Here is a 20,605-nt window from a genome sequence, read left to right on the forward strand (position 1 = left end):
GCAGATTGGATAAAAAGACATGACCCATCCATTTGCTGTCTACAAGAGACTCATTTTGAACCCAAAGATGCATTCAGACTTAGAGTAAGGGGATGGAGTACCATCTTCCACGCAAATGGACCTCAAAAGAAAGCTGGAGTAGCAATTCTCATATCAGATAGACTGGATTTTAAACTAGAGGCCATAGAGAGAGATACAGAAGGGCACTATATTATTCTTAAAGGAAGTATTCAACAAGTGGATATGACAATTATTAATATATATGCCCCCAACAGGGGAGCAGCAAGATACACAAGCCAACTCTTAACCAAAATAAAGAGACATATAGATAAGAACACAGTAATAGTAGGGGACCTCAACACCCCACTATCAGAAATAGACAGAACACCCTGGCAAAAACTAAGCAAAGAATCAAAGGCTTTGAATGCCATACTCGACGAGTTGGACCTCATAGATATATATAGAACACTACACCCCAGAACCAAAGAATACTCATTCTATTCAAATGCCCATGGAACATTCTCAAGAATAGATCATGCTCTGGGACACAAAACAGGTCTCAGCCAATACCAAAAGATTGAAATTATCCCCTGCATATTCTCAGACCACAACGCTCTGAAATTGGAACTCAACCACAAGGAAAAACCTGGAAGAAACTCAAACACTTGGAGGCTAAGAACCATCCTGCTCAAGAATGACTCGATAAACCAGGAAATCAAAAAACAAATTAAACAATTTATGGAGACCAACGAGAATGAATACACAACGGTCCAAAACCTATGGGATACTGCAAAGGCAGTCCTAAGGGGGAAATACATAGCCATCCAAGCCTCACTCAAAAGAATAGAAAAATCTAAAATGCAGTTTCTATATTCTCACCTCAAGAAACTGGAACAGCAACAGAGGGACAGGCCTAACCCACTGACAAGGAAGGAGTTGACCAAGATTAGAGCAGAAATCAATGAATTAGAGACCAGAACCACAGTAGAGCAGATCAACAGGACTAGAAGCTGGTTCTTTGAGAGAATCCATAAAATTGATAGACCACTGGCAAAACTTGTCCAAAAACAAAGAGAAAGGACTGAGATTATTAAAATTATGACTGAAAAGGGAGAGGTCACGACCAGCACCATTGAAATTGCAAGGATTATTAGAAACTTTTATCAACAGCTATATGCCAAAAAACTAAACAATCTGGAAGAGATGGAGGCCTTCCTGGAAACCTATAAACTACCAAGACTGAAACAGGAAGAAATAGATTTCTTAAATAGGCCAATTAACTATGAAGAAATTGAGTCAGTGATAAACAACCTTCCAAATAATAAAACTCCAGGCCCAGACGGTTTTCCTGGGGAATTCTACCAAACATTCAAAGAAGAAATAATACCTATTCTCCTAAAGCTATTTCAAAAAATAGAAACAGAAGGAAAGCTACCAAACTCATTCTATGAGGCTAATATTACCTTGATCCCCAAACCAGGCAAAGACCCCCTCAAAAAGGAGAATTACAGACCGATTTCTCTAATGAATATGGATGCCAAAATCCTCAACAAGATCCTTGCTAATAGAATCCAACAGTACATTAAAAGGATTATCCATCATGACCAAGTGGGATTCATACCTGGGATGCAAGCATGGTTCAACACTCGCAAATCAATCAATGTGATACATCATATCAACAAGAAAAGACTCAAGAACCATATGATCCTCTCAATTGATGCAGAAAAAGCATTTGACAAAATACAGCATCCTTTCCTGATTAAAACCCTTCAGAGTGTAGGAATAGAGGGTACATTTCTCAATCTCATAAAAGCCATCTATGAAAAGCCTACTGCAAGCATTATTCTCAATGGGGAAAAGCTGGAAGCCTTTCCCTTAAGATCAGGAACACGACAAGGATGCCCACTCTCGCCACTATTATTCAACATAGTACTAGAAGTCCTTGCAACAGCAATCAGAAGACAAAAAGGGATCAAAGGTATCCAAATCGGCAAAGAAGAAGTCAAACTGTCTCTCTTTGCAGATGACATGATACTCTATATGGAAAACCCAAAGGAATCCACTCCCAAACTATTAGAAGTTATAGAACAATTCAGTAAGGTGGCAGGATACAAAATCAATGCCCAGAAATCAGTTGCATTTCTATACACGAATAACGAGACTGAAGAAAGAGAAATTAGGGAATCCATCCCATTTACAATAACACCAAAAACCATGCGTTACCTTGGAATTAACTTAACCAGAGACGTAAAGGACCTATATGCTAGAAACTATAGATCACTTTTGAAAGATATTGAGGAAGACATAAAAAGATGGAAAAATATTCCATGCTCATGGATTGGAAGAATTAACATAGTTAAAATGTCCATACTACCCAGAGCAATCTACACTTTCAATGCTATCCCGATCAAAATACCGAGGACATTTTTCAAAGAACTGGAACAAATAGTCCTTAAATTTGTATGGAACCAGAAAAGGCCCCGAATCTCCAAGGAACTGTTGAAAAGGAAAAACAAAGCTGGGGGCATCACAATGCCGGATTTCGAGCTGTACTACAAAGCTGTGATCACAAAGACAGCATGGTACTGGCACAAAAACAGACACATCGACCAATGGAACAGAATAGAGAACCCAGAAATGGACCCTCGGCTCTTTGGGCAACTAATCTTTGATAAAGCAGGAAAAAACATCCGGTGGAAAAAAGACAGTCTCTTCAATAAATGGTGCTGGGAAAATTGGACAGCTACATGCAAAAGAATGAAACTTGACCACTCTCTCACACCATACACAAAAATAAACTCCAAATGGATGAAAGACCTCAATGTGAGACAGGAATCCATCAAAATTCTAGAGGAGAACATAGGCAACAACTTCTATGACATCGGCCAGAGCAACCTTTTTCACGACACATCTCCAAAGGCAAGAGAAATAAAAGATAAAATGAACTTATGGGACTTTATCAGGATAAAGAGCTTCTGCACAGCCAAGGAAACAGTCAAAAAAACTAAGAGACAGCCCACGGAATGGGAGAATATATTTGCAAAGGACACCACAGATAAAGGACTGGTATCCAAGATCTACAAAGAACTTCTCAAACTCAATACACGAGAAACAAATAAACAAATCATAAAATGGGCAGAAGATATGAACAGACACTTTTCCAATGAAGACATACAAATGGCTAACAGACACATGAAAAAATGTTCAAAATCATTAGCCATCAGGGAAATTCAAATCAAAACCACACTGAGATACCACCTTACGCCAGTTAGAATGGCAAAGATAGACAAGGCAAGAAACAACAATTGTTGGAGAGGATGTGGAGAAAGGGGATCCCTCCTACATTGTTGGTGGGAATGCAAGTTGGTACAGCCACTCTGGAAAACAGTGTGGAGGTCCCTTAAAAAGTTAAAAATTGAACTACCCTATGACCCAGCCATTGCACTACTGGGTGTTTACCCCAAAGATACAGACGTAGTAAAGAGAAGGGCCATATGCACCCCAATGTTCATAGCTGCATTGTCCACAATAGCCAAATCATGGAAGGAGCCGAGATGCCCTTCAACAGATGACTGGATTAAGAAGCTGTGGTCCATATATACAATGGAATATTACTCAGCTATCAGAAAGAACGAATTCTCAACATTTGCTGCAACATGGACGGCACTGGAGGAGATAATGCTAAGTGAAATAAGTCAAGCAGAGAAAGACAATTATCATATGATTTCTCTCATCTATGGAACATAAGAACTAGGAGGATCGGTAGGGGAAGAAAGGGATAAAGAAAAGGGGGGTAATCAGAGGGGGGAATGAAACATGAGAGACTATGGACTGTGAGAGGCAAACTGAGGACTTCAGAGGGGAGGGGGTGGGGGAAGGGGATAGCCTGGTGATGGGTAGTAGGGAGGGCACGTATTGCATGGTGCACTGGGTGTTATACGCAACTAATGAAGCATCAAACTTTACATCGGAATCTGGGGGATGTACTGTATGGTGATTAACACAATATAATAAAATAAAATTAAAAAATAAATAAATAAATAAATAAAATCCTTAAAAAAAAAGAAGTTAAAAGAAATGAATGACGGTTGTACATACAAACATGTATAAATTGCAGAAACAAAAATACTGAGTAAAAAAGGTATGTTGTAAAATATGTCCCATATAATACTTACATAAATTAAACTCACACACAAAAAAAAAAAAAATCAGATTTTATTTAAAATTTTTTCAGTAGTATTTTAAATAAAACTATTAACAAAGCAACCATAGTTGATCATTGTTTGTAGTTATAATTTACATTTTTGTAATAAAATTATTTGCTTTTGTACTTGAACTCTCCAAAGCCAGAGGAGAAGGAACTAAAATGGACCTTGGTCTAGAATTAATTTAATCTGCCAAAAATTATAAGAGGAAAGAGTATAACTTGTCAAGCAGAACACTCCTCAATTAACTTCAAATCTTTTGAACTTCCTCTTCTAGTTGTCAGAAAGGAACAGAGAGAGGAAGATCAAATATGGAGAGGCAGAAAGGAGAAATTAGAGGGATAGAAAAAAAGTAAAGGTGGGATAGGAACAGACAGTTTAGCTACTTGTTTGATTTTAAGGCTTGTTTTCTTGAATGCAAAACTAACTCAATATGGTTGTTGAAGTTGCTCTGATGGGGAAAGATACCTTCTCTAATAGTAACGCTCCTTGATACTCGTTTCAATAAAATGAAGATGGCCCTGTTCACAAAGCAGCGTATTTCGCCAAAGCGTGTCCTGTAAAGCATCAGTAAAATTAGTAGAGAAGGGTTAAGACTTAAAGGGATCCAGTGTAACGTCACAGAGGCCTGGGTGCTGGCAGACTGGAACAAATCGTGAACCGTGGAGAGAAGAGGAGGAAGAATCACGTAAAGATAATTTGTCGTGCGTAGAGAGAGCTGATAGATATGTAACACCGTAAAAATCACGAAGCACGCTTTATTGGACAGCTCGGAGGAAAGGCCCCTGCCGTTAGGAAACAGGAGACCTAGGATTTGAGTCCTCTTTGTATATGTTATAGTGCAGTTCAGGTCTCTTTATTGCCATTGAGATCATTAAATTCCCATTTGGCTTTTAATTGTTTTTATTTCTTTACTTCCCCAGTACACAGGATTCAGTGTCACTGTCACTAAAATGAGTTTAAATGAATTAATATGCTTTTGTTGTTGTTTCTAGTTTCCTTGCAGGAGGAGTGGGTGTTTGTGGAGAAATGCATCAGTAAAAGTCTCTGCTTGATACCCTACGTGCTCCCTCATTGTGGGCAAATATGTGATTTCATCATGTATGAATGTCTGTCAGGAAGAGTACACACTAACATCTGCCACATTCTTACTTTGTAAAAAGCACTGTTCTAAACATTTTATGCTGTTATCTTCTTTTAAATTACCACCATCTATCGTGGCCGTGGAAAGTCAGTAACTTACCAGAGGCCATACAACTTGTAATGGGTGAATCAGGGAATCAGATGAGAACTTTGTGTCTTCAAAGTTTGAATTTTTTTCTTATAACATGTTTCTGCACCCATCCCCAACTTGGCTACAGATTGATTAATTTGCCTATAGCTACTCACTGATACTTCTTAGAGTATTTATTTTTCAGCTCTTTTGGGGAAGAGATACAAATTTAAGTCCATACTCCATTTTATCTTCTCAGTTTCCTCCTTATAGAAAGACATTAGGAAACCAGTATTCAGGGTGCCTGGCTGGCTCAGTTGGTAGAGCATGGGACTCGTGATCTCAGGGTTGTGAGTTCAAGCCCCATTTTGGGCATGTAGCCTACTTAAAAAAAAAAAAAAGATAAAAATTTAAAACCCCTGACCTTTTTAAATTTGCAGTAATCCTAAAATACAGATAGTACTATTTGAACCTGAGAAAAACATAGTTATACATGGATGATTATTTCGCAGAAGTGTTCCCAAGGAAGTTGTCTCCCCTGAAGCCAGTCTCCCACAGGAAAATGCTTAAACAAGGAATGTGGGAGCGTGCTGTGTGATTACACCTGGTCAAGTGCATTTGATGGTACCATCGAGTCGAGGATGCCGAGTCAGAGAGACCACATTACTACATATGTTATACCTGTCCACGTTTCTTTCACTGAATATTTCCATTGAGACTCTCTTGGCTGCTTCTGGTGCCACACCCAGAAACAGAATCATCTGACATAGCTGCGCTACAGCACAGAAACATGAAGAAAACAACCTGAAAATAATGGCCAGAAGGAGATCACTGGTAATGAAAGTATGAGAATTCAGTTCAAACTCCATGAGTCTATTGAAGAAATTCCACTATTACTACCCAGTAGTGGTTCTCAATTTTGCCTGCTTATTAGAATTACTTGAGAGCTTTTTAAAAAATCACTACGCCAAGACTATACTTAGGACCAATTAAGTAAGAACTCTGGGGGCACAGGTTTGGCATTAGTATTTTTAAAGCCTTCTAGGTGATTCTAATGAGCAGGCAAGGTGGAGAATCTGCATGATGACCTGTTGCTTTTCCTGGTGCACCCTTAACTCCTGGGAGGCCCCTCTAGGAGATATTTAGAGATCACCAAGAATGATACTAATCAGTGCTCAGGAGTTTACCAGTGTAGGAGGGAGATAACATATGTATTATGTTTATCAGCTACATGTTAATACAAGGCAGTACCAAGTTGGTTGATTTGGAGAGAAAGCCGTGGAACGTAGGATTTCAAGGATAGTTAGGAGGTCCTCAAACTACCACATTGGTTTTTGTGTATGTGTGTATATGCAGTTTTCAGGTGGCTTTAAGATTCCTGGCTTTAATCAGATTCCTGGCTTTAATCAGATTCTCATGAGGGTCAGTGTTGCAGAAAAGGCTAGGAATCACAGCTGAGGGATCAGGAGAGTAGAAGTAAAGAAGGGCTGGTGTGGTCAGAAACAGCACCCTGAAGAAGATGGGACACACATGGCATTGAAGGGGCTCAACTTGACAATCTGAGAGGAAGGAAAGGAGGAAGAGAGGAAGGGAAGGGAAGGAAGGGGTCTTTCCAGGTCCATGGGAGAGAAGGAACGAAGTTATGGAGGTAGGAACATGCCTACTAGTGTAAAGATGGTGTGAGAGAAGTTAAGCCTTGGGGCTCTTTGGGAGAATTTTTAAACATTAGAATTATTAAACATTAGAGATAATCTCTTTTTCTTCCTTCCAGGAAGACTATGAGAGAAAGTCTCTGTATTTTAATTACTGAGTATTCAGCATATCATCGGTCCAAAGGGGCTTCTACAAATCCCTTATTAATATTCAGTAACAATCAGATATTACCCTCAATGGCTCCTCAGAGTTCTGGGATGATGAAGACTCTGTTGGAGCTGTTTCTATGTCCAAGGAGAATTGAAGACACTCCCCTCAATATCTTCTTCTCTGATCTTAGGAGGGACAGTCAAGGAGAGGTTCATCCGTAAGGCAGGCTGTGTTAACAGGAACTTCTCTCCCTCAAAGTAATCCCATGTGACTGACAGTGAGAACATACAGTTCTACCTTGCCCTTCTTCATTTGAGCTTCTGGCAAAGAAGCAAGCATGCAGAATTTTCCTGACATAGGGCAAGATGAAAGACTAAAGAGCATATTATGCATTTATTCTCTTTCCCTTGCCATAATACAAATCATAACTTGTAAATAGAGATGGCCTAGGCCTTGCCCATCTTTAATAAAAGGTAATCAGTGTCATATGGTTAATGGTAAAGGAAATGCTCTCACATGGCAAAAGACTAAGAACTTCTTACCCTTTGGTCTGCTGAAGCGTAATTATCTAAGTGTCCCTTGGAATGAGAGCTACCACTTTGGGGGATACTAATTATGTGCCAGGCTCTGAGTTAAAGGCATTACATGTATTAGGTTATCCAATCTTCCCAAGTAATCCTTTGAGAAAGGTATAATTATTATTATTCCTAATTACACATGAAGGAATTCTAGCCTAGAAATGTAACTTGCCTAAGGTCAGACATCTAGTAAATGGTGGAGCCAGGCACAAACTCAGATCTCCTGATTCTCACCCACTACGGGATACTGCCTCCCAGTAAGATTCAAATCCAGGTGTGAAGCATGAGACTTGTATACGGAGAACAGGACGTCACCTGATAGCAAGGAATTGCAGGAGGGATTGCTGGGACTTAGGAGGAGTAGTCAGAGAGGAACGTACTGACGTGGTGCTTCTTTCTATATAAACGACCTCTCAGTTTGGAGGTAGCCTGTCTTAACAGTTGTACTCATTGAATAGGGGCTCCATACATAAATTACGGCACTTTCATTTGGTAGAAAGTATGTGGCTACCAAAGATGGAGACAACACTATACATGGATAAGAAAGGATGTCCAAGGTATATTGCCAAGTAAATCAAGCAAGGTATAGAATGGCCTGTACAGCATGCTACCTTTTGATTAAAAAAAGAAAATATATACTCATGAATTTGTTAGGCTATATAAGAATGTCATTGGGGGATACACATGAGACTGGAAATCATAGATGCCCTTTCTAGGAGTGAACTGTATGGCTAGGGGATGAGATAGGAGGGAAACAGTTGACCTTGGAGGTGCTGTTTTACCTATTGAATGTTATGCCAAGCCTCGTGGTGTTATCCGCTCAACAAACAGGTACACTGTATGCATGATGATAAAGATGAAGCTTTCAACGGCACGATGTCTGAAATAAGCTTGCAAAATTGAGTTTTGGAAATCTTAGTAAAATTAGGCATTTTATGAGGCAAAACAATGAAGTAGGTTCATGTATTGGTCCTGAAGGGGATATGCAGGCCACTGAGGGAATACATTGCTCAGCATATGCATGTAGACTTTCGTATTTGTTTATGTTTGAATTTAAATGATTTTTCTTCGAGAGTAACTTTTTTTAAATATAAGATCTCTATCCAGCCATATTTTTGAGTGGATAAATTAATAAGTTGAATAGAACGGATTCTATTGGATATTGGAGATAGAAAATGTATGGAAAGACCAAAATGTTGTTACAAAGTATTCTTACTTCTCCTCCCCCAGTGCACATACAAAATTTAGAACATCAGTTGGGTGTCTCAGTGTCTCAGTCTGTTAAGCATCTGACTCTTGATTTGGGCTCTGGTCATGATCTTGGGGTCTTGGTATCAAGCTCCTTGTCAAGCTCCATGCTCGGCAGGGAGTCTTCTTGGGATTCTCTCCCTTTCCCTCTGCCCTCCTCCCCCCCCNCCCCCCCCCCCCCCCCCCCCCGGCTTGCTTTCACTCTCTCTCTAAAATAAATCTTTTTTAAAAAATTTAGAATATCAGAAACTTGATTACAGTATATAAGAAAGTTGGAATAGATACCATATATCTCTTTTACTTAAAATTAACATTTTGCATTTTTTAACTTAATATAGTGCTTACTTTTTGCAATTTCTGTCCTTTCCAAAAACATTTATAAATCCCAGAAGAACTGATTTTTCTCCTTGTATCCATACGAGGCACTTGAATGAATTTTGTGAAAACACAAGATTTTAAGAAAAAAAAATAGAAAGGAAGAATTCATTTCTTACTCCTAAAGCTATTTTCTTCACCAGATTGAACAATTTTCTGGAATGTTTCTACTGGTCTTTCTTATATTGTTTGCCTGATGGCAAAGATTGAATTCTGAAAGGCAAAGTGATGTTTAAAATAAGCCAACAAGATTGAATTTTAGAAATACTAGGAAGAAGGATCAAGCATTTTCGGAGGCACACCAGATTCGGAGTTATGCATAACAATTTTTTATCATATGAAAAGAAAGGCATAAACGCATCATTTTTTTCTACTCTCCAAAGTAACCTTTATGTTTCTTAGTTCTTTTCATCTTTTGAAAAGATTTAGACATTCCAGTCATATCAAACTTTCTTAAATTGAGACAGTTTTCTGATGCTTTTTGTATACTTACGAAAATCTGGATATGTTTTTTGAAATTTAACTTTCAGACTTCTCCATCTTGTGAAACCCCCTTATTCATGAAGCCATTTTATATGATGCAAAACAGAATACTTTATCTAGAAATTTTATTAAGTAATACATAACACGATGGGAGAGTATTAATGTTTAATACTTTCTTGACGTTATTTGGAAACCCTTTAAATCGTAGAATCATAAACTTTTTTCTAGTTAAAATTGGGCTTTTCTAAAATCCAGTGACTTTAGGAGATTAGACAATAGAGACCTAACTCATTTGTGACAGAACCAGAGCAGATTCCAGTTTTTATTCCACATTGTGCTGATGTTTCCGATACAAAACATGTTTCTTAAAAATAAATTCCGGGAGCGCCTGGGTAGCTCAGTCAGTTAAGTGTCCAACTCTTGATTTTGGCTCAGGTCATGGTCTCAGGGACCTGGGACCAAGCCCCACATTGGGCTCCATGCTCAGCGGGGAGTCGGCCTGGGGATTCCCTCCCTCTGGTCCCTCCCCTCTGCTCATGTGCTCTCTCTCTCTCTCAAAAAAAAATAAATCTTGAGAAAAAAAGAAATTCTGAAATCTAAAACAGGCATTAAAAACAGTGTGCACAATAGCAGCTTTCTGTATTGGCACTTCTCAAAGTGTAGGCCACAGACTGACAGTGGCCCACAGACTGATGCTTGTCCACCTGAGAGAAGAAGAAAACTTGACAGTGTTTACAAACTTTCATAGCAGCTTGACATTGCTATGATATCCAAGTACACGATATTAGTAATTCATTTTTATAGTTTTATACAAAAGCATCTCCCTGGCAGAAAATGGAAATTTAAAAATCTCACCCTTCCCCACAGAGAGTTTGAGAAACACTACTCTGGAGAGTGCTAGTGAGGCTCCCGAAAAGCGTTCCAGGTGGAGATGGAGCTAGATAAGAAACCACACTGAGGTGGAAGGAGGAAGGGAAGGGCTTACCACCTCTCAGGAGCAGATGTGGCTGAGCCAGCAAAAGTCCCAAATTTTAACCTCCCTTGTGGAGGGAAGATTAATTTTGGTAGAAAAGGAGGGCTGTCATTAGTTATGAACTCAGTCTTTTTTCAGCCACATGTGACAGAAACTAAACTCAAAGTAGATTAAGAAAGGAGAGAGAGAGAAAGAGAATTCATCGATTCCATGACTAGAGAGTGGAGACTCTTGGCGTAAAGCTTGCCCCAGGAATCCTACGGACTTGGGGTCATTATTCTTATTTATTCATTCATGCTGTCCTATGCCTTCTTCTCCCTTCTCTCCAGTTGTTTCTCTCTCAGGATTGCCCCAGTCTATTCTACCACAGGTCAGATTCTGCACGTGTGTGGCTTAGGTAGTGCGAGGCTCTATCATATTACCTTAGCCCCTCTGGAGGTAAGAGGGAGCTGCTTTCTTAAGAGACCATTCATAAGATCCCAAAGGAGTTACTCTAAACAGCCCTCACTTAACACACTGTGCTCACTTTGGGGCCATTCATCACAGCCAAGGGGAGAGGAGAATGTTTTCATGCACATGCATGTGGCCAAGTGGATCGGGTTGAGGTAGGGTGGAACTGGCTACTATGATCAACAGCTCCATCTACCCTATGACCCAGCCATTGCACTACTGGGTGTTTACCCCAAAGAAACAGACGTAGTAAAGAGAAGGGCCATATGCACCCCAATGTTCATAGCTGCATTGTCCACAATAGCCAAATCATGGAAGGAGCCGAGATGCCCTTCAACAGATGACTGGATTAAGAAGCTGTGGTCCATATATACAATGGAATATTACTCAGCTATCAGAAAGAACGAATTCTCAACATTTGCTGCAACATGGACGGCACTGGAGGAGATAATGCTAAGTGAAATAAGTCAAGCAGAGAAAGACAATTATCATATGATTTCTCTCATCTATGGAACATAAGAACTAGGAGGATCGGTAGGGGAAGAAAGGGATAAAGAAAAGGGGGGTAATCAGAAGGGGGAATGAAACATGAGAGACTATGGACTATGAGAAACAAACTGAAGACTTCAGAGGGGAGGGGGTGGGGGAATGGGATAGACTGGTGATGGGTAGTAAGGAGGGCACGTATTGCATGGTGCACTGGGTGTTATGCGCAACTAATGAAGCATCAAACTTTACATCGGAATCNGGGGATGTACTGTATGGTGATTAACATAATATAATAAAATAAAATTAAAAAAATAAAAAAATAAAAATATAACTACTTTCAAAAAAAAAAAAGAAAAGAAAGAAACATATAGTGGAGGGCACGTTCCCCAGAGATAGGGGATGATGGTACAGAAGAATGGAAGAGATGAGCAGAATAAGCAAGAGATGTCCACTGCATTTTAAAGACGGATCTTTTCAATGTCAGAACTAACTAGTCTGAGAAATAGGAGGTGGAAGAAATAAAAATGAAGACAGAAAAAGAAAAGGGAAGAACCCCCAGCAGATTCGGGGAGCTCTGATGGGCGCAGCAGTGGAGGGGGCCAGGTGTTGAGCAACGGGGAGGAAGCAGTGAGACAAAACAGAAGAGGGTATTGGAAGGGTGGGGAGCCACATATTCATTGTCCTCTGAGGACATGAGCCATGGGACAGCTTTTTAGTTCTGGAAGATATGGATGACAGTCAGCCAATCCAAGCTCAACATCCTCTAACAGTTAAGAGTGTCATGTTAAGCCACAGCAGCTGCTTGGATTTATGTTATGCTTCTGCAGTTATAAATCTCGGGCTGATGAAAACAGTGTCTGGTAAATTTTTATTATGTTTCCCTGAGCCTCTGCTCCGGTATTTCCTTCCAGTGATACAACCGGAAAGCCAGAGCGGGCTTTTTTCCTTCATACGAAATATCTTTGCAAAAGAATGTCTGTAAAACATAGATCCATTATACTCTCCCCACATGCAAATTTTATACCTGACCTAACATTCAAGATGCAGTTTTTAACATTATTTATGTACAGAAAGCTGTTCAAAATCAGAGCCTTGGAGAACTCTATGACTTAATATCCTGTTTGAAGCCTCGAATGGTAGGTTCCGAGGTCCATCTAGTCACAAATGCCTGAAGTCAATGAGAAGATTCTCCTTCCCGTGCCCTGCACAAGTTAGTGCAAGCGAGGCAGGGCCAGCGTCAGCTGACAGGTGGTGCTCGCGGCTCATGGTGTTAGGCTCTTAGGTCAAGAGTAGACCAAGAAAAAGAAGCTGCATTCAGGTTCCGTTAGTGCTACTCAAACGGTAGTCCTGGAAGCAGTAGCAGCAGCAGCAGCACCTGGAAGCTTGAGAGAAATGCCAACTCCCGGGCCCCTCCTTATAACGGAGACTGTCTGGGCGTGGGGCTCGCAACCTGCGTTTAACAAGCGCTCCACGTGATTCCTACGCACGCTCAGGGCTGAGCGGCGCTGGTGTCAATCCTCGCAGCCTGGGCAATTGCAAAAGCCCAGAAGGTGACCACAGAAACGGGGCTGAAGTTTGAGCAAGAAGACAGGACTAGAGATACAAGTAAGCCTTAGTATCAGCCCTTGGTGCGCTGAAGCTGCGTGGATACTAAGTCTGAGAGGAGAGAGGCAGAGGGCCCGAACATGACTCCGGCGAATTTTTACTCAAGTCCGTCTTCTCCGCTGGGCGTTGTGTCTGGCTTCCAAGAGAGCAAGGTCAAATATGCTATTTTTACTTGGAGACTGGCTTTTTTGTATAAGCACGTTCTATCTGCTACTAAATGGAACTTGGACCTCTGAAGAGCCAGAGAAGTAAGTAATGGAGGCTATTACGTGAATAGAATTGTCGAGCATATGCTATTAACATGGCTTATGTAATTGTAACACATTTAAGCTACCACTTACCGTGCAGCACATACTCTTTGCAGATTGTTCCCTTTCTAAGAAATGCTTTGATTTGAGGCCTAGTGTTAAAGGTAAAGGCTGCTTCCTGAAATCACCTTGGCAACTTTTTAAAGAAGACCTTGAGCCCACACCTTGAATTTTTGAAGCATAATCTCTAAGTGCTAAGCCTGAAAATCTACATACAAAAAAAAAAAATATCTCCAGGTGGTTTAGATGCTCAGCCAGATTTAGAAACCTCTAAAAAACTAGAAAACAGTCACGGATATGAACCAATTAGATGTCTTTTTGTTTTGTTTTAACTTTAGGCTTGGATAAAGAAAGCTGCCCCCCTCCTCGGGGTTACACCTGGGCTTCATATGCCTCCTCCCTGTCTCTGCTTGGCGTCTCTCCACCTGTTCCCACCTCTTTCCCCTCTGCCTGTTGGTTCCAGCCTGGGAATGTGACATTCGTTCTTCATTTGAACTCCTCGCACTATGTCATCTTAGTTCTGCATTATTTCTTGCTTTTGTGTCACATTTCTTCAATGAGTCAGCTTTAGGTTCTGCCTGCATTTCCTAGGCTCCCAAATTTCAGGGAAGGACTGAAACTGTTGTTCAAAAGTTGCCAGAGACATTAAATGTGAACTATACTGGTTCTTCTTCATCCCTTATTGTGTCTTTCTTCAGTCTAGAAAGCTCTGGGAGCTCTCTTCTTGATTTCTGAGACCCCGGTCTTTTTTATCCCCTGCCCACCCAATTTGGGCTCCTTTTCAGTATGTGGCATGTGATATTTGTCTTTCTCTGCCTTACTTACTCCACATACTGTAATGTCTTCAAGGTTCATCTGTGTCTTTCCAAATGTCAGGATTCCCTTTTACATGGTTGAATAATATTCATATGCATGTCTCACAACTTCTTTATCCATTCATTTGTCTGTAGGCACTTAGGTGGTTTCTGTGTCCTGGCTATTGTAAATAATGCTGCAATGTGCAGATATCTTCTTGAGTTAGTGTTTTTGTTTTCTTCGTATAAATACCCGGAAGTGGGTTTGCTAGAACATATGGTAGTGCTATTGTTAGTATTCTGAGGTCCCTCCATACTGTTCTCCATAGTGCTCTGCCAGTTTGCATTTCCAACAAGAGTGCCTGAAGCTTCTCTCTTCTCTGTACCCTCACCAGCACTTATTATTTATTACTCTTTTGATGCTAGCCATTCTGACAGGTGTGAGGGGATAGCTCAGTGTGGATTTGATTTGCATTTCCCTGATGACTAGTGAAGTTGAACACGTTGTCATGCACCTGTTGGCCATGTCTTTTGAAGAATGCCTCTTCAAATCTCTGGCAGTTTTACAATTAGATTGTTTTTTTGGCTATTCAGTATTATTTATTAACTGCTTATCAGATACACAATTAACAAATATTTTCTCCCATTCCATAGGTTGTCTTTTCATTTTGTTAATGGTTTCCTTTGCTGTAAAAAAATTTTTTAGTTTGATAAGTCCCGCTTGTTTACTTTGCTTTCATTGCCTTTGCTTTTAGTGTCAAATCCCCCAAAAAAAGTCCTTGCCAACACCAGTGGCCAGGAGCTTACCCCTGCTATGTTTTTTTCAAGGTGTTTTCTTGTTGAAGGTCTTAAATTTAAATCTTTAATTTCCATTTTAAATTTAAGTCCCACATTTAAGTCTAATCAATTTGAGTTCATATTTGTATGTGGTATAAGGCAGGGGCCCAGTTTCATGTTTGCATGTGGCTGTCCAGTTTTGTAATCACCATTTATTAAAGAGAGTGTCTTTTCCCCATTGTGTATTCTTGGCACCTTTGATATACATTGACTGTGTATATTCATTGGTTTATTTCTGGGCTTTCTAATCTGTTCCATTGATACATGTTTTTATGCCAATAACATACTGTTTTATCATAGATCTGTAATATATATAATATATATAGTTTGAGATCAGGGAGCATGATTCTTCCAACTTTGTTCTTCCTTCTCAAGATTGCTTTGGCTATTCTTTTGTGGGTCTTTTGTGGTTCCATACACATTTTAGGATTATTCTTCCTATTTCTGAAAAATGCCATTGGAATTTTGATAGGGATTGCATTGAATCTGTAGATTGCTTTGGATAGTATGGACACAATATTCTTCCAGTTCATGAGCAGAGAGAATCTTGCTCTTGTGTCTTCAGTTTTTTTCATCAATGTCTTAGAGATTTCAGTAGAGATCTTTTACCTCCTTGGTTAAATCACAGGTTCTTAATTTTTTTTTTTTCATCACAAATTAAGATTGTTCTCTACCGGGGTCTTAGATGATGGTCATCTCTAGGATACAGTTCAAAAAGTATTAATCTGGTCCATGCCTTGTGTCAGTTCCTGTTTTTAATATTTGTTATATGGTAAGTGGGATAAAGTACCTGCCCTAATGTCCCTTCAGAGTTCAATGGAGGAAAAGCCATTTGGAGGGATAACCACCCTCAGCTTTGGTAGGTGTGATGACATGGTGCTTTAGATTCACGAGTCCAAATGAAGGTTCGTCCGTGGTCCTACTACAAACTACAAACACTGTCTAGTTCGACTATTCCTGTGGTTTTTTTTTTTTTTTAGAAGCCAATGTCTTTATTAACTAATGGTATAATACTTCACTGTGGTATAAAAAATCCTTTTATCATTACAACAGTTTTTCCCCGACACCTGTTAAGCAAGTATGTATTCAAGTAGTTCTTGTCAGTTTTTCTCCATGTTCAAACCCAGAAGAAGCAGGGTCTTCGTTTTTTTCAAAGAGATTTAAGTTTCATCAGCATTCAGATATTATATGCTTTGGAAAATGACAAATAACTTTTTAAACTCAGGTAGCACTTAGTTATTTGGAAATTTACCCATACCATTTGCTTCTTAACCATCCTCTTTTCCCATTATAGCCAGTCTCACTATATACAGACATTTGATAATGATAAAATTTTAAAAGAGTCAATACATCAGGAAGGTACAACAATGATAAATGATACATAATGATAATAACTTTAGGTATATAACCTGAGCTTTAAAATAGATGAAGCAAATATTGATAGAATTAAAGAGAGAAGTAAATAAAAAATTATAGTTAAATGTTTTTTTTTTATTAATTTTATTTTATTATATTATGTTAATCACCATACAGTACATCCCCTGATTCTGATGTAAAGTTTGATGCTTCATTAGTTGCGTATAACACCCAGTGCACCATGCAATACGTGCCCTCCTTACTACCCATCACCAGTCTATCCCCTTCCCCCACCCCCTCCCCTCTGAAGTCTTCAGTTTGTTTCTCATAGTCCATAGTCTCTCATGTTTCATTCCCCCTTCTGATTACCCCCCTTTTCTTTATCCCTTTCTTCCCCTACCGATCATCCTAGTTCTTATGTTCCATAGATGAGAGAAATCATATGATAATTGTCTTTCTCTGCTTGACTTATTTCACTTAGCATTATCTCCTCCAGTGCCGTCCATGTTGCAGCAAATGTTGAGAATTCGTTCTTTCTGATAGCTGAGTAATATTCCATTGTATATATGGACCACAGCTTCTTAATCCAGTCATCTGTTGAAGGGCATCTCGGCTCCTTCCATGATTTGGCTATTGTGGACAATGCAGCTATGAACATTGGGGTGCATATGGCCCTTCTCTTTACTACGTCTGTATCTTTGGGGTAAACACCCAGTAGTGCAATGGCTGGGTCATAGGGTAGTTCAATTTTTAACTTTTTAAGGGACCTCCACACTGTTTTCCAGAGTGGCTGTACCAACTTGCATTCCCACCAACAATGTAGGAGGGATCCCCTTTCTCCACATCCTCTCCAACAATTGTTGTTTCTTGCCTTGTCTATCTTTGCCATTCTAACTGGCGTAAGGTGGTATCTCAGTGTGGTTTTGATTTGAATTTCCCTGATGGCTAATGATTTTGAACATTTTTTCATGTGTCTGTTAGCCATTTGTATGTCTTCATTGGAAAAGTGTCTGTTCATATCTTCTGCCCATTTTATGATTTGTTTATTTGTTTCTCGTGTATTGAGTTTGAGAAGTTCTTTGTAGATCTTGGATACCAGTCCTTTATCTGTGGTGTCCTTTGCAAATATATTCTCCCATTCCGTGGGCTGTCTCTTAGTTTTTTTGACTGTTTCCTTGGCTGTGCAGAAGCTCTTTATCCTGATAAAGTCCCATAAGTTCATTTTATCTTTTATTTCTCTTGCCTTTGGAGATGTGTCGTGAAAAAGGTTGCTCTGGCCGATGTCATAGAAGTTGTTGCCTATGTTCTCCTCTAGAATTTTGATGGATTCCTGTCTCACATTGAGGTCTTTCATCCATTTGGAGTTTATTTTTGTGTATGGTGTGAGAGAGTGGTCAAGTTTCATTCTTTTGCATGTAGCTGTCCAATTTTCCCAGCACCATTTATTGAAGAGACTGTCTTTTTTCCACCGGATGTTTTTTCCTGCTTTATCAAAGATTAGTTGCCCAAAGAGCCGAGGGTCCATTTCTGGGTTCTCTATTCTGTTCCATTGGTCGATGTGTCTGTTTTTGTGCCAGTACCATGCTGTCTTTGTGATCACAGCTTTGTAGTACAGCTCGAAATCCGGCATTGTGATGCCCCCAGCTTTGTTTTTCCTTTTCAACAGTTCCTTGGAGATTCGGGGCCTTTTCTGGTTCCATACAAATTTAAGGACTATTTGTTCCAGTTCTTTGAAAAATGTCCTCGGTATTTTGATCGGGATAGCATTGAAAGTGTAGATTGCTCTGGGTAGTATGGACATTTTAACTATGTTAATTCTTCCAATCCATGAGCATGGAATATTTTTCCATCTTTTTATGTCTTCCTCAATATCTTTCAAAAGTGATCTATAGTTTCTAGCATATAGGTCCTTTACGTCTCTGGTTAAGTTAATTCCAAGGTAACGCATGGTTTTTGGTGTTATTGTAAATGGGATGGATTCCCTAATTTCTCTTTCTTCAGTCTCGTTATTCGTGTATAGAAATGCAACTGATTTCTGGGCATTGATTTTGTATCCTGCCACCTTACTGAATTGTTCTATAACTTCTAATAGTTTGGGAGTGGATTCCTTTGGGTTTTCCATATAGAGTATCATGTCATCTGCAAAGAGAGACAGTTTGACTTCTTCTTTGCCGATTTGGATACCTTTGATCCCTTTTTGTCTTCTGATTGCTGTTGCAAGGACTTCTAGTACTATGTTGAATAATAGTGGCGAGAGTGGGCATCCTTGTCGTGTTCCTGATCTTAAGGGAAAGGCTTCCAGCTTTTCCCCATTGAGAATAATGCTTGCAGTAGGCTTTTCATAGATGGCTTTTATGAGATTGAGAAATGTACCCTCTATTCCTACACTCTGAAGGGTTTTAATCAGGAAAGGATGCTGTATTTTGTCAAATGCTTTTTCTGCATCAATTGAGAGGATCATATGGTTCTTGAGTCTTTTCTTGTTGATATGATGTATCACATTGATTGATTTGCGAGTGTTGAACCATGCTTGCATCCCAGGTATGAATCCCACTTGGTCATGATGGATAATCCTTTTAATGTACTGTTGGATTCTATTAGCAAGGATCTTGTTGAGGATTTTGGCATCCATATTCATTAGAGAAATCGGTCTGTAATTCTCCTTTTTGAGGGGGTCTTTGCCTGGTTTGGGGATCAAGGTAATATTAGCCTCATAGAATGAGTTTGGTAGCTTTCCTTCTGTTTCTATTTTTTGAAATAGCTTTAGGAGAATAGGTATTATTTCTTCTTTGAATGTTTGGTAGAATTCCCCAGGAAAACCGTCTGGGCCTGGAGTTTTATTATTTGGAAGGTTGTTTATCACTGACTCAATTTCTTCATAGTTAATTGGCCTATTTAAGAAATCTATTTCTTCCTGTTTCAGTCTTGGTAGTTTATAGGTTTCCAGGAAGGCCTCCATCTCTTCCAGATTGTTTAGTTTTTTGGCATATAGCTGTTGATAAAAGTTTCTAATAATCCTTGCAATTTCAATGGTGCTGGTCGTGACCTCTCCCTTTTCAGTCATAATTTTAATAATCTCAGTCCTTTCTCTTTGTTTTTGGACAAGTTTTGCCAGTGGTCTATCAATTTTATGGATTCTCTCAAAGAACCAGCTTCTAGTCCTGTTGATCTGCTCTACTGTGGTTCTGGTCTCTAATTCATTGATTTCTGCTCTAATCTTGGTCAACTCCTTCCTTGTCAGTGGGTTAGGCCTGTCCCTCTGTTGCTGTTCCAGTTTCTTGAGGTGAGAATATAGAAACTGCATTTTAGATTTTTCTATTCTTTTGAGTGAGGCTTGGATGGCTATGTATTTCCCCCTTAGGACTGCCTTTGCAGTATCCCATAGGTTTTGGACCGTTGTGTATTCATTCTCGTTGGTCTCCATAAATTGTTTAATTTGTTTTTTGATTTCCTGGTTTATCGAGTCATTCTTGAGCAGGATGGTTCTTAGCCTCCAAGTGTTTGAGTTTCTTCCAGGTTTTTCCTTGTGGTTGAGTTCCAATTTCAGAGCGTTGTGGTCTGAGAATATGCAGGGGATAATTTCAATCTTTTGGTATTGGCTGAGACCTGTTTTGTGTCCCAGAGCATGATCTATTCTTGAGAATGTTCCATGGGCATTTGAATAGAATGAGTATTCTTTGGTTCTGGGGTGTAGTGTTCTATATATATCTATGAGGTCCAACTCGTCGAGTATGGCATTCAAAGCCTTTGATTCTTTGCTTAGTTTTTGCCAGGGTGTTCTGTCTATTTCTGATAGTGGGGTGTTGAGGTCCCCTACTATTACTGTGTTCTTATCTATATGTCTCTTTATTTTGGTTAAGAGTTGGCTTGTGTATCTTGCTGCTCCCC

The 20,605-nt window shown here is 39.5% G+C and overlaps 1 protein-coding gene and 1 non-coding gene across 2 annotated transcripts in view; both read left to right on the top strand.

Moving 5' to 3' along the window:
- Positions 1–20,605, top strand: part of NECAB1 (N-terminal EF-hand calcium binding protein 1) — a 208,651-nt gene that overhangs the window by 65,875 nt on the left and 122,171 nt on the right. The window lies entirely within an intron of this gene.
- On the top strand, positions 5,721–5,793 carry TRNAT-CGU. The gene has a single exon. It is a non-coding gene; the product is annotated as a tRNA-Thr (tRNA).

Source organism: Ailuropoda melanoleuca, chromosome 9, assembly GCF_002007445.2.
Source record: "Ailuropoda melanoleuca isolate Jingjing chromosome 9, ASM200744v2, whole genome shotgun sequence".
NCBI lineage: Eukaryota > Metazoa > Chordata > Mammalia > Carnivora > Ursidae > Ailuropoda > Ailuropoda melanoleuca.